This window comes from Perognathus longimembris, chromosome 24 (genome assembly GCF_023159225.1).
Source record: "Perognathus longimembris pacificus isolate PPM17 chromosome 24, ASM2315922v1, whole genome shotgun sequence".
In the NCBI taxonomy this organism is placed as follows: domain Eukaryota; kingdom Metazoa; phylum Chordata; class Mammalia; order Rodentia; family Heteromyidae; genus Perognathus; species Perognathus longimembris.
The window spans coordinates 34,473,434-34,487,347 of NC_063184.1; the positions used below are offsets into that span (position 1 = coordinate 34,473,434).

Sequence of the window (13,914 nt, forward strand, 5' to 3'; positions counted from 1 at the left end):
TTCTGGTGGCAAAGGCAATACCCAAATGGCCTAGTTTCTGTAATGCACAGTATAATTAAATTGACCTCAAACGCTGCAGCTTGCTAGTTGCCTGTTACTATTTAGATACTAATTTTAGGCACTGCTTCAAGTAGAATAAGGTGGTGAATAACCAATGTAGTGAAAAGAAGAAAAATGTGCTGCAAAATTATATTTTTATAAGTAATTATCGTCTTAAAGACAGTTGTATGAAGAATGACTGAGCAGTCTATAAAAATAACAACGTATGCCACACACTGGACTGCAACATTATTGACGTGAACTGTCATTAGGTTTCAAGATGAAGATAACGTTTCAGAATACAAGAGAAGCAGAAATGACTATAGTCGTTCCCTTTGGAGACACTTGAATTATGCATTCTGCGCTTTTATTTACTGATAGGTAATGAAAGAAATGAGCATATGTTACGTTTAGATTTTCATGGTTAACTCTCAAGCATATTACTTTTTACTTCTCAGGACAACCCTAGCGATATTTTTGAATGTATTCATGAGAGACACACAGGCAGACTCCCAGCAAAGGAATATCAGGTTTGTCGTGCTGTCTTCTCCCATACACACAGGAGTTTTGCACATTTTGTTCAAAGTTCCTTTTCAGTTTTTTAAGTAAAGGCGAGTTAAGTTCATGTACTATTATTTCTTCCTCCCCAAATGTCTATGAAATGTAGAGAGAACTAAAGGGAAAGCTTACAGATGGTTATGTTAAAAAAGCCAAATCGTTAAACAACAAGAAATGTTAGCATTGTTTGGGACATTTCAGACTAAATAGGTTATAATTGACTTGCTAGTGCTAAATACATTTCATCCTTATCTGGAAAGAAAAAGCATGAGGAAAAATGATTTGCTTTACAGAACCTTCTAAAGCCTCAGGAATGGATAGGGCATAGCAGCTCTCAACGAGGACTGAAAAAAAAATCTAAAAAATGAGGATTACAAAGTCTGGAACTCCTGTTCTCCTCTCGCCGCTCCTGTAGGAGATCCGCCATTTCCGGTCGCGTGTCACGGGTGGATTCAGGAGGTTCCTACAGAGAGAGTCTAGATGGAAGGGCGGCAGGCGCGGATCGTGTGCAAATCTTGCAGCCGGAGTCACCCAGACTTCTGTTCCCAATTAATTTTCCAAATGCATGTGCCCAGACTTACGCTGAGAGGCGGAAGATCTGAGCAGTCTTGCTGCTGAGAAGCTAGCTTGCTCAAGAAGAAAAAAAAAGACGTCTACATAATCAACGGGAGTTCTGTGGACAAACATACACACCCATCTCCTCTCAGGCAGTTTGCTTCAGAGCAGTCATTTACGAGACAGTCAAGGATGACGTTAACTTTCTTTTTCTTTTTTGCAGTTCCACCAACGGAGCTCAGAGCCTCTCCCCCTATGCTAAGTAAGCGGATTACCACTGAGTACGGCTCCCAGCCTGACGTCTCAGAAACGCTCTGTTCCTTGTCCAAGAAAGAGTCACTCTTCTGGAAAAGGCTGACATGTAAAACGAATGGTGATCCAAACAAGCTGAGGTGAGTAAGCGAATGAATACATACATGAACATGGCTTTAGCGAGAACTACCTACAACAGTTACTCAGAATCAAAAATAACAGTAGCGATACTGAAATTATAAGCTCAGTAGAAGTCTAGAAAGTAATCACTTTAAATAGGAAAAGCTTCGTTTAGGGTTAAAAAAAAAAAAGGAAGAGATAAAAAGCTCAGTGAAAGGTAGGGAGGAAAACACACGGTACCCGTAATAAAATCTTTCAGAAAGTAGGTTTTAAAGTGCTGAACGCGGGGAGGAAAATTTTAAAAAACTCTGACTAGCCATATCCCAATGGAAGTGATTCCAAGAGACTAAGAAAAACGAAATAAGGAACAACAGCTTGATGAAAACAAAGAGCGCCAGAAAAGTTTTCGCGATCGGGAAGTCCGGGGTTTCCAAGGTGCCTACCGCCTGGGCGGAGATGGGTCCCCACAGGGGGTGCCCGCTTTACGAGAGGGACCGGGGTGGGGTGGGTGGGCCTCAGGCCGGCCCTGCGGGGGGGGGGGGGACCCCGCGGTCCTCGGAGCCGAGGCTCCGCCCCCATCAGGACACCCCGGACGCCCTAGGAGCGGCTCAGGGCGGTTCCCTGCGGCCCCTGCCTCAGCCCCCCTCGTGGATGGCACTGTCCACACGGGCTCAACAGGGAACCACGCACGGCGGGGAAGCAGCGTTGGAGTCCCTCCCGGGGCCCGCGCGTCTGGGATGTTCTTCGTGACGGTGCTGCTTGCTGGCGAGCTCCAGACCCCGAGGGGCCCTAGGGAGGCACGACCACCCACAGCCCAGAGGAGACATCGTCCCCCCCCCGACCCAGTGCGCCTCATTCTGGGGGGGCGTGGATGGGAGGACCCCACCTGATCCCCCTGCAGATGGGCCCTGGGCCCCTCCACACGGCCTGGCCTCTCGGGGACTCTGTGCCTGGCGGGGGGGGGGGGGGGTGGTTGGGAGAGGACCTGAAAGCCGGGGCTCTGACATGGTTAGGGACTCAATGGATGGAATTTGAACACAACGGCGGGGCAGGGTCAGGACAGGGCGGGCATCGGAAGGGCTGACGGCGGCGGTCATGGTTTCGAAGGACGGCCCACTGGGCTGAGGGCCGGGCCGGTCGACTCCTTTCTCACTGGGCACTTGGGGGGGGGGCGGTCTTATGCCCCGGACAGCCTGCTCTGTGATCCTCCCAATGTGTTCTCCCCCTTGTCCTTGGGAATGGCACGCGTGTGCCGCCGTGCACAATCTTCTTGGTTCCCCCCTCTCCCCACCACACCACCCACGGGTTGGGAAGGGGTCTGATACACCTGATTGTAGCCTCCTGGGCTGGCCTCAACCTTCTGTCTCCCAGTTTCCACCGGCCAAGCTGCGCTGTCAGGCTTGACCCAGTCCAGTGCTTGCAAAGTCAGGCTGGGAGACTCGGCGTGGAGAAGCAGGGTCCCTGAGAGCTTCCCGGGCAAGTGACAAGCAAGCAGACACAAGCGAATAACCAAAGAAGGAGAAGGAGAAGGAACAGGAGAAGGAGGGAATCTTAGACGCAGCACTCAGGCGGGTGAGGCCACAATTCGGGGGTCCCTGGGAGCACTCCTCAGACCCCCCCCACCTTGAGAAGGAGACAGCAGGTGTGGGTTTGCAGGCGCGGTGGGCCATTCTCCGAACCCCAGGGCACCCACAGGAGGCCAGGCCCCCGTCTGCTCCCCACCGGGAGACTGGCCAGACACCCAACAAATCAACCCTTCGCCCGCCTCCTTTCCCTTCCATGTGTCGGCCAATTATTTGAAACAAATTCAGGAGAGATGCTTGGGCTCTCTTTTCCTTTTCTTTTTAATTTTGTAGCGCCGGGCCCGGGGTTTGAACTCCGAGCCTGGGTACTGTCCCTGGGCCTTTTTTGCTCAAGGCTAGCTAGCATTCTACCTCGTGAGCCACAGCTCCACTTCTGGATTTTCTTTTTTTCTTTCTTTTTTGGTACTTAACTGGAGAGCAATCAGAATCTCCGGGACTCCCCCGCCTGGGCTGGCTTCAAGCTGTGATCCTCAGCTCTGGGCCTCCCGAGCAGCTAGGACCACAGGAATGAGCCCTGGGGGCCTCACCTCTATTTTGCCTGTTTGCTGTCAGCCTTACATGTTACAGGGAATAAATAAAATACATCAAAGTAGTTTGCTTCAATGTAAGCCCACAGTCGGGTATTCACAACTTTCCTGGGATGCTCAGGATAAGTTTAACGTAATTTTGTATTATAAATGAGACTCATCCTTACAGATGAACTCGCGGTAAAGAAAGAAGGCTGAAATCTTAAAGTACACGGCGAGGGTTTGGACGATGGTCCTCCCTTAGTTTAGAATGCTGCTGACCATTAGGATTTCAAGCATAAACAAGATGCACACTGGAACGCTCACATGGTCGGGTTGGCAGTCGAGGGTGAAGTTAAAAACGAGACTGAAGTGAGATGTGTGAGCTGACCAGCACCCTCCTGATGTGTAAGGTGAGGGACCCGACTATTCGCAAGACCTGGTTGGCAATGAGATGATGTTATTAGGAGGAGGCTCACTTTAAAAAGAAACCAGGGTGTACGATTGCTAGTAGTCAGTAGTCTTGGGATGTTTGTGTATGTGTGTGTATGAGTGTGTGTCTGTGTGTGAATGTGCTTGTGAGTGCTCGCGTGTGTGTGTACGTATGTGCATTTGTCAGCACTGGGGTTGGAACTCGGGGCCTGATGCTCACTGGGCTGAGACTCTGCTACTCACACCATGGCTTCAGCCCTTTTTTGCGGCTTAGTTTGAAGATGGGATGTAGAGAACTTTCCTTTCCATCCTGATTTCAAACCACAACTCCCTAGGCCCATCTTGTCAGCAGCTAGGATTCCAGATGTGAGCTGCTGAGCAAGGTTTTCTGGTTTCCATTATGCCTTGCATAGAGCTATTGGTTAAAACATAATTTGAATTCAAATGAAGAGGAAAGAAAAGTAGGTTTTTAGCACTGTTATGTTTTTTATTTTTATTAGTATTTCTTCATCTTATATATTTTGATGTGCGTATCACAATAAATCAGAAAGGAACTAACTTAATCTTTGTCTTTTGATATTGGTCAAACCTATTTTTGCTCAGATTAAGAATAGAAGGAAAAACTAAAAATATTCAAAACCTACAAATTGGATGTTTCTAGATATTGCCAAAGAGACATAATTCATGAAAACTGATAACTCGAGATAAAATTTAAACAATAATAAGCGTCAAATATTACACCAAGAAAAAAGGGAAAACGCAGGGCCAACACTGCCGTTTGGTACTAGTACAAAAAAAAATTCTAACCTTACGTGGAATTATTTACATATTTTGCAGTTCAGTACAATTGAAGTGAGATGAGTCTAGGCAGCCTCTCTACACACTAGGCCCCTCTGCGGTGCTGAGGGAAGGTGCTGCTTCCTAGCCGGGCGCCCTGGTAACCGAGGAGGGCGTGGCGGATGGGTGCTGCTGATCCACGAGCTAAGTGCGTCTCTCCACTCATCCTTAATGCGCTAGTTAACATCTCTCTCCCATGTCTCTCTCTCTCACACACACACACACACATACACACACACACACACACTCACACACAGACCTCTCAACCCTGAGAGAAGCATCTTCCCAGGGAACTCTCTCCTCCACCCGGGAGAAGACGACTAAGAATGAGGCACCCCATACCCTCGCTCCCCTCCCGACTGACATGCGGTTTTCGACTTCTAGGGTTCACAAGGGCCGCACGTGTGTTCTTTCTAACTTTCCTGATCCAGGGATGCAAGCCTTCAGCCTCGTGACCGTGGCGGGGTGGGGTCCACCCCACCGCGATCTGGGGGGGCTGCCCAGAGAGTGTCAGTTGTTCTCAGAGGAAAATAAGTGAGTAAAACTGAACAACACCAAGAGTGCCTGCCGCTACAAGACACGATGCTACCCTCAGGAGAGCTTCTTTAAGTACAAACACTACCTTGGTTACGGATTACTATAAACCACCATACTCTTAATGGAAAAGCCTTAAAGCCTAATTGAAGCCTAAATTTAAAAATAGAACCTATCATCAATCAAAAGAACGATGGAAATTGTAGGAATACGTTACGCAGTTCTAGGGAATACCTTTTGCCAAGCCAAGGCGCAACACCCAGCGTTTGAACCACCGCACACACCAGTGTTGAGCAGATTCAACACAGCCTAAACCAAATTCCAAAACGAACAGAAATGAAAAAGGATGATTGCGTGAAAAAAAACAGGATTCTTTCAAACGCGCTCTATTTCCGACAAACACTTGCGTCACGATGTTTAGAGAGGACATTGGAATGAAGAAAGGCAGTTTGATTGCCCCTGTGCAATCGCAGGTGATTACTTTTCCTATAATAGGAATGCAGGGGGGGGGGGCGTGAGCACTGTAAGAGGGTACTGCAGGAGACTCTGGAGTTCCGCGAGGTGTGGATTGGGTTTTCCGGACTCCATTTCCCAGGTAAATGGAGAGACAGGGGTGAGTGAGCGGACGAGGGTGTGGGAAAGGCAAACCCCCTTATCTGGATGGTTAGCAGTGATGCGACGCGAGTCTGCCGTTGGGAGCTAAGGGCCCACCGCATCTGCAGACACTTGGGGTTCGCTAACGAGTCCAAAGGGGAAGTGAGGGGAAATAACGGTGCGTACCACCCTGGGGCTAGGACCGCCCGACGCCTCTCACAAGCATCGGTCCCCCGGATCCTCAGCAAGATCCTGCAGTGATGGTACTGATCTACGTTTTACGAAGGTAAAGGCTAGGAATCCCTAATGGAGCAGCTTCGTCACGAAAGCTGTCCCCCCCCCCGGCCTTCCACAGCACTCGAGAACCCCGGGCCTGGAACCGAGCACGCGCGGGACGGTGCTCTGCCGTGACCAGGGAAGCGATTCGCGAGACGATTCGCCCTGTGACCTCTGTCACGCGGGCATGCGAAAGTGTCGCCCAGGGCTACTGCCTCGTACCTGGAGAGTTTTGATACTTTTCTACCTACTCTTCTCTGTTGCATTCACCCCCTTTTTATTTTGCGTGTTTGATCTGTGTGCCCTGAATTGATCCTGTGATCCACTGACGGACTTTTACCCTAATTTGTCCAACGCTTCATTGCTGGGCCATCTGGTTATACTTCATGTTTTCCTGGCACGTCTCTGGCTCCAACATAAAAATGAACTAGAATTTTCTCGGAGGTGGGCACGGCCATCGCCTCTCACGTTCTCCGCGGGTGGTCAAGACTCGACTCTGTCACCAGTCAAGTTTAAGTGTGGCTCCACAACTCATCATCTCGCTGGAGTGGAATCGTCCATGCCATGAGGCCCACAAAGGACCAAAGAGTCAGGAAGACATCCCCAGAGCCGGGGAGGGAGAACTGCCGAGCCAATAACCAATCCGCTCGATCCCCGACCACGCTCCGTGTGCCAAGCAACAGGAACGCCTTGTCCTGGGCCCCTGTCCTATGACCTGAGCTTGTCTGCACTACTTCCCGCACTCGGAACCCAAGGAAACAGTTCCAGACATGGACGGGACGCACCTGCTTCAACTCTGCAGCGTCTTCTAACTTGACCTCCATGGAGCAAACCCAGCGCCAGACTAAAATAAATATGGACGCCTTTAACTCACATGACATCATTCAAAAGAAGACCCCCGTGTATTGCTGCAGTTTCTATCCACTGCCGACGTGCAAGGGCAGGCTTCTGAGGTTTGCCACGAAGGGTCTTCCTTTTGTGTCTTGAAGGCACTCCTGTCGTGAGTACACCTCGCTGTGAATGTTTACAGACTCCTGGCCCACAGCACTACAAGTAAAAAGTCTAAAACACACAGCACCATGGAGGAGAAAAAGCATGAGCTCCAAGGATTCCTCGTGAAACCATGAGAATCCTGCGAGATGGGGTGAGGTTCAAAAGAAAAGCAGAAGTGGAGCGAACTTCTCTCAAGTCCTGAACACACTGCTTTCAACCACACTCGGTTCCAAACAGATGTCCCTTTGGCCTGGTATGCCCAGGCTCAGATCACTAAGTAGCTTAATTTTTAAAAAAAATACGTAGGGCCGTATCTGCCACTGATTTTTTTGTTCAATGCTCCCCTTGGCGTCAGTGGAAGACCCATGCATGGAGAAAATGATGTATCCTAGTTTTATTTATTTCCATATGTACACCAATATAAAATAATATATTACATTTACACTCGTTTTACTAATGTATTATTACCACATTCACAGTTACAAACACTATAGTTAAAATTGCAACTCTTCTTTTATACTAATACCCTGTTTTCACTCACAGATGACTATCTCAGAAACTTGTGTTGAGAGCGGAAATTCCCTGCTTCTATCAGGTCCAGATGCATGAGTATGAATTTGATCACTCAGACATTTTTGAGTTGACTCTCAAGTAAAAATTTAATATTTCTGGCATACCTAATGCAGCGTCTCCACGCAACTCAAAAATATCTGCAGAGTAAAGTCTCAATCTAAGCCTGCGACGAGTTTCCAAGAAATTAATTTTTTTCTAATTTTACAAATGCTTAAAAAATAACAGTGATTAGAAATACACGCATGCACACTAACGATATTAGCATTTAAGTGTTATTATTGCCTGCAATACTCTGGCGGAATCCGTCTTCTAGAATCCCGACAGAAAGCTATCATCTAAAACCTAAGCCAAGTTTTCTTAAAAACATCGTCTACCGAACAGGCTCCCAAGTTACTTTCTAAGTATTTGATTGATGTAGCAGAGGGATATTCGTTGAAGTACTAACAATATATAAAATAATCTTACCTACTCCATGTGTAAAAAATATGGAATTTTGTCATTTTCTGTTTTTCCTTGTCAAAAAGGAACGTGTAAAGGATATTAAGTGCGAAGCCTTTATCACTAAAAAATTAGACCTGAAAAAGATAAAGAACCCAAGAAATCGCTATATGAAAAATATAAGATTTTTTTTTCAGAAAAAAATTACCACGTATACCAATGTCTTAAGCTTTTGTGTCTTTAGTTCCTTGGGCATTACTAGCACACATAGAAATAGGAGGGGAGGAAAGCCACAGACAATGACAGAAAAGATGCCAGTGGCAGTCCCAACACAAATCTATCTTCGTCCTGCTCAACACTGGCCGTGTTCAGGCTGAGAAGCAGTATTCAGGGTCAACTCATCGCCAGCGCAAACGTTCTGGGAGGTGGAACGGTGCGCCCGAAGGCCTGCCGTGACACTCAGGTTCGGGATTCCGAACACTCTTCTCTCTTACTAGAGAAGCGAGGGGTCTCCGGGAGTGGCGTGTGTCTGACGGCAGCTTAGAACAGTATGTTGAAGTGAAGCCAGATAATTTATCATTTTAACCCTCGCATAGGGTTCTTGGTTCGCAAGGTTTGATAAAGGCATTGCATTTAATATCGCCTAAAAATAAAACATACTTCCTTACCTTCCTCTAAGAAGAGATGGTTATGCTTGTGCGATATTTCAAAAAACGGTGATGCAGTCTTTGATTTTAAATTATTTCACGAAACTACGCTCACGGTTGAAGTTTAAAACTGCACGTGTGGATGAAGTATTTCTAAAAAATTGTCATTTGACATACCCTTGCAAGCTTCAGACACTATTTCCACAGGAAAATTATTTTTGACTTTTACTGCTCTAAAACGAATGATGTTAAAAAAAGGAGTAAATGTCATTTTTGTTCTTTCATGAAGTAGTTTATGGATAAAACACTTTCTATGACTATTACCTTTCTTCTACATACATGTGTAAAAATTATGGTAGATCAGATATTAGCACGGTCAAGAGAAGCAAAAAGTCTACATTAGAATTCCTTGAAAGACAAGGTAAATTTTACTTGGAAAACTTCGTGTTTGGCTGGTTGTGTGTTTCATATTGTAGACTCTCTTACTACAGTCAAATTTACATGGTATCTTTACTTACAACTTCTCATTGACGCCGGATACAATAGTTGATTTGTGATCTAATAACTTGATATTTTAAATATAAATAATTTTTGCCCCTCAAATTGGGTAAAATGCTTATTTATGCTTTTGTAGAACAATGATACAATTTACAAAATGAAATGTAAATGACAACAAGCAGTTGCTATGATATATAAAAGTAGGTAACACAAATATAATATATAAAATCTTGGTTTAGGGAGACTACATACAATGGTACAAAAGGCTAACTAATCAAAGATTTTTTTTTAAACCAAGTGAATTAGCATGTACTCTATTTGAAGTGAGAATAACCTTACTATTGACGCATTAGTAAGAACATGGATGATAATTTAGCCGCATGGTTGTAAGATGATGCGCAAAGGATTTGAATCTGAGATCTTAACAAGAACCTAAGTTTCCTGTGTAAAAGTGATTAGAACAGACTTTTCCAATTAAATTATATACAAATGTTCTCTTATAGAATACTTTGCCATTCAAAATATTAATGTAGTAAAAGCTAAGAGTCTGAGAACACATTCCTGCTACACTGAGTCAAGGGAAGTTCCTTCTGCCTCACACCTGGGGCTTCTTCTCAGAAGGATCCCCAAAGAATTATAATATTACATACATTATTTTGATGTAAACACTGATTGAGAATCTGACATGTTTTATCTAATTTGATAACATCCAAATATGTGTTACCACGACCTCACTCTGCACATATACCTCTAGTACCTACAGCTTCAACTATCACTAACTATAAGACCAGATAAAAATTAAGATTAGAATTTGAACACAGATCTGTAATTTGGGCTGTGCAAATGTATCAACATACGTTGAAGGCTGCCTCAGACAGAGGCAGGCATGACTTGGAGATTTGTTTGGTTATGTCACAATGTCTGGTATTTCCCTCTCTCGTGATTCAATATAAGCAAAGATAAAAAAAAAGAGGAAGATTTGTAACAGAAAGGAAAATCCATCTTACTGAATTTAATCATTCGTCTTGTTGACAAAGACATCAAAGGCAAGTTTAACTTTTCAACACTGACTCATGAAGAATTTTCTCATTAATGAAAGAATGACTACACTTAGGCCATAAAGCTGTCGCACAGATAATACGGAAACGATCATGTGCCAAGTGTCTACCTCCAAATTTATTTATCTTAAATTTAGAGATTCTTTATAGTTTACACTCATTCTTTACCACTTCAATATCTAGATTATGCATCTCTATATATCCATATAGAGTTATAAATAGATTTTGTACTCATGGGTGGTTAGGAGTCACAAAACTATGGAAAACTATGGAAAATAAAACTCTGTGTGAATTATATGACTTAGGACTAAAAATAGTAATCTTCAATTACATATTTTACACCACGAAAATGTACAGACACCTAGTTTTTTTTTTCCTGAACAACAAACACAGGTGAATTCATAGATTCTTTATAAAAAGCTTTAAAGTGATGCTAAATTCGAAGCCATAGAAATAGAATGGGATTCATGGAGACTGCGAGATAATTCCATAGTACACATCCAGTGTTCCCTCTGATAACATTGAAAGCTGTATCTTTGGCATTGAAAATTCAGTATGAGTTCTTGACAAAATTTTGTAGCTTAGAGCTCCATTTTCTTTTAAACAAGGAAAAACAGGACTGAGTCAGATATGAAACTGGGAGGAAACTCTTAAGGATTTGTTTTTCTCAGAAACTTTATCTTTGGGACCCTGAATTACCTTTTTACTTTTAGTGTATGATGTGTACAGTATGAATCCATTTAAAAACCAACTGATTTGTACCACATTTTAGGAAAGTTATATAATATAATATATATATTTGATATTTATTTAGAAGCTTTGAAATAGTACAGTAAACATTTCGCAACACGGTGTATAAACTACAGAATGTCTTTGATATTTTGCGGGTCTTTAGAGTACAACATTTTTTAATATATATATATTTATATTTATATATATAACCCACAGGTGAAAAGAACGCAACTACTATCTCTTTTGTAAAGTTGGAATCGTTTGGGGGAACACTCGATCACACACACACAAAAATAATATAAAACAGTCAAGTTTAAAACAGTGATATTGCATTTCTAATGCACACATTTCCTTTATGACTGGCTTCTCATGGTGAGTATAAACATCGCAAGGGCTCAGTGACGTCTGGAGAGACAGAGAGATCGCGGTGTAAACAGGCACACACTGACGGGAGGCAACGCCGCGTTGCCTCGCAAGTTCCTACAGTTCTGCACATTTTCAACTCATTTCCCAGGCCTGCTGAGACGCCTCCGCCGCAGGTCTGGCCTCAGTAACACACAGCTAAGTGGAAGGCCAAGATAATGGAGCTGAAAAGTTGATGCTTTTGTTGGTTGACTTTGTGCAAATCATGCTGCTTCGGGTAAGTTCTGTAGAATTTGACTAGCATATCCTTTTCCGTGCTGTGAAAAAGAAAGAAGACAAAAAAAAATACTCTAAGAAGAAGGTGGTTGACGTTGGGAGTTTAGAACGGCACATTCCCGTTGGAGAAGCCGCTGCCTTGGGAAGCAGGCCGCCTCTCGCTCCCCGCCCCCCAGCCGGCTCAGGCCTTTCCCCGGCCGCGTAGCCAGTCCACTGCCGGAGCCTTCTAAACGTTAGATTTCGATATTGGCATGCATCAGTTTTCCGTGGGACATGTGTGATTTGGTCGAGCCATGTCTGGGGGGTTTAGATTCTTTCCACTTGCCTGCAAGTCAATACCTAGATTACTAATGTATGCACAGAATTTAGAAAAAAAAAAAAAGATGTAAGTGGCCCTCCCATTTCTAGAACGAGTCTTTAGAATAAGCTGGGGTTAACTTGGCATGTGCTTCATAACATTTAAATTTATGCATACATTAAGCTGACGTCTACCATAGCAAGCCGTAGCATCATATACGTCGGTCAAATCGTATTGTCTACATTTATCTCAACTGTATTATTAGAAGTTGAATGGGACATGATTCAGTCAAGTTGTCTAACGAAACCACACAAGTTCGAGTTTACACAATAAATTGCAACAAGTAACTATGGTGACCAAAGTAAGTGACTGGACACTTCAGTGGGTGAAAAGAACTATTATTAATCACTTTTGGAAAATCTGTTTTCCGCCCCCGGGGCAACTGAGAAATAAGGTAATTTCACAAATGCCATTACTGTTTGCAGCACAAGCTGGGGAAGTCCTGCTTTAGGCTGAAGTCTTTTCTAATTTATGAGTAACAACACCTTCCTACTTCAAGTACAAAGGAATTTAGGATTAACCTGTCCTCAACCTACAAAATAAGTCACTGTATGAGGGAAATCCTCTATCAGGAAGCTGCCTCTTCAATAAATGCCGAAACTGCTCAACTTGCCAAACCTTTAAATTAGGAACATACTTTATCTTATTGGGTTAAGAAAGTGCTTATGGGGAAGGTTATTAATCTAGACACCATGCGTCGATTTGATTTAGCGTTTAAAAATAGCTACGTGGTTTAAATGATTTTCAGTTACAGGAACACAGAAGTTTAGCACATTCTGTATTAAATATCTTCAATATACGCCCAGACTTAAGGGCCCTGCTTTCTTTCATTACTGCACAGGGTTTGGGCCGGCATTGGTTTTCTTTGCAAGTCCACCGATTTCAGACTCGTCTGAGAAACAGAATCACCCCGTCCCCACTGAAGCTCCTGTCAACTCCGCGTGGAGAAGCACAAAAACCGAAGTCGAAGGCCAGAGGCTGGGCTGGGGGGGCAGAGCTGATCTCACCCAGGTGAAGAACGGTCTCCGTGCACACACACGGGGCCCTGCCATCTGTTTTCTAGGAAAGCGTCGGAGTCCGGTGTGGACAGAGGGGAGCGTCCTTGAAGGACGCGTCGGGTCTCCATCGTGCCCCCGGCTTCCTGACACCGGGAGGATGCACCTGTGGATTTCATCCCCACGCGTGCATCCCGCGGGGCCCCACCTTCGCCCAGAATCACAAACGCAAACTCGAGGAAGCTAAGCCCTGCTCTTCCTTGCCATCCCACGGAGACATTCATTTCCCTCAGTGGGCACCAACACTGGTAGAGAGTGGCCACCAGCTACTGGGTAAAGGTTTTCTTTTCAATCTAATCAAACACAATAAGAAAGAGATTGCTTTTATTCCTTGTCAAATTCTATTTCTTCCCTGGAAAGGCCAGATTTCAGAAAACTTGCCTGACCTTGGTAGTGTAGATGGAAACATATATTCTATGGAAAAGATGGCTTACTAGAAAACAACAACCTACATCCTTATAACTTGGCTGATAATTTTTTTAATGACTTGTTCAATGGTATGCATTTTTCTCTGTGTTGAAGAATCCTTTGGTTTTTTTTTTATAATTTGCAAAGTGTGGTACTAAGCTGTGGAGAATATTAGAGCATTTAAACCAATTAAGATTTGTGTTAGACTGTTTAATGATGAAGGAGAACT

The 13,914-nt window shown here is 44.3% G+C and overlaps 1 protein-coding gene across 1 annotated transcript in view; it reads right to left on the minus strand.

Annotated features, from left to right (window-relative positions):
- Pcdh10 (protocadherin 10) overlaps positions 1 to 13,914 on the minus strand; it is a 47,469-nt gene that overhangs the window by 1,155 nt on the left and 32,400 nt on the right.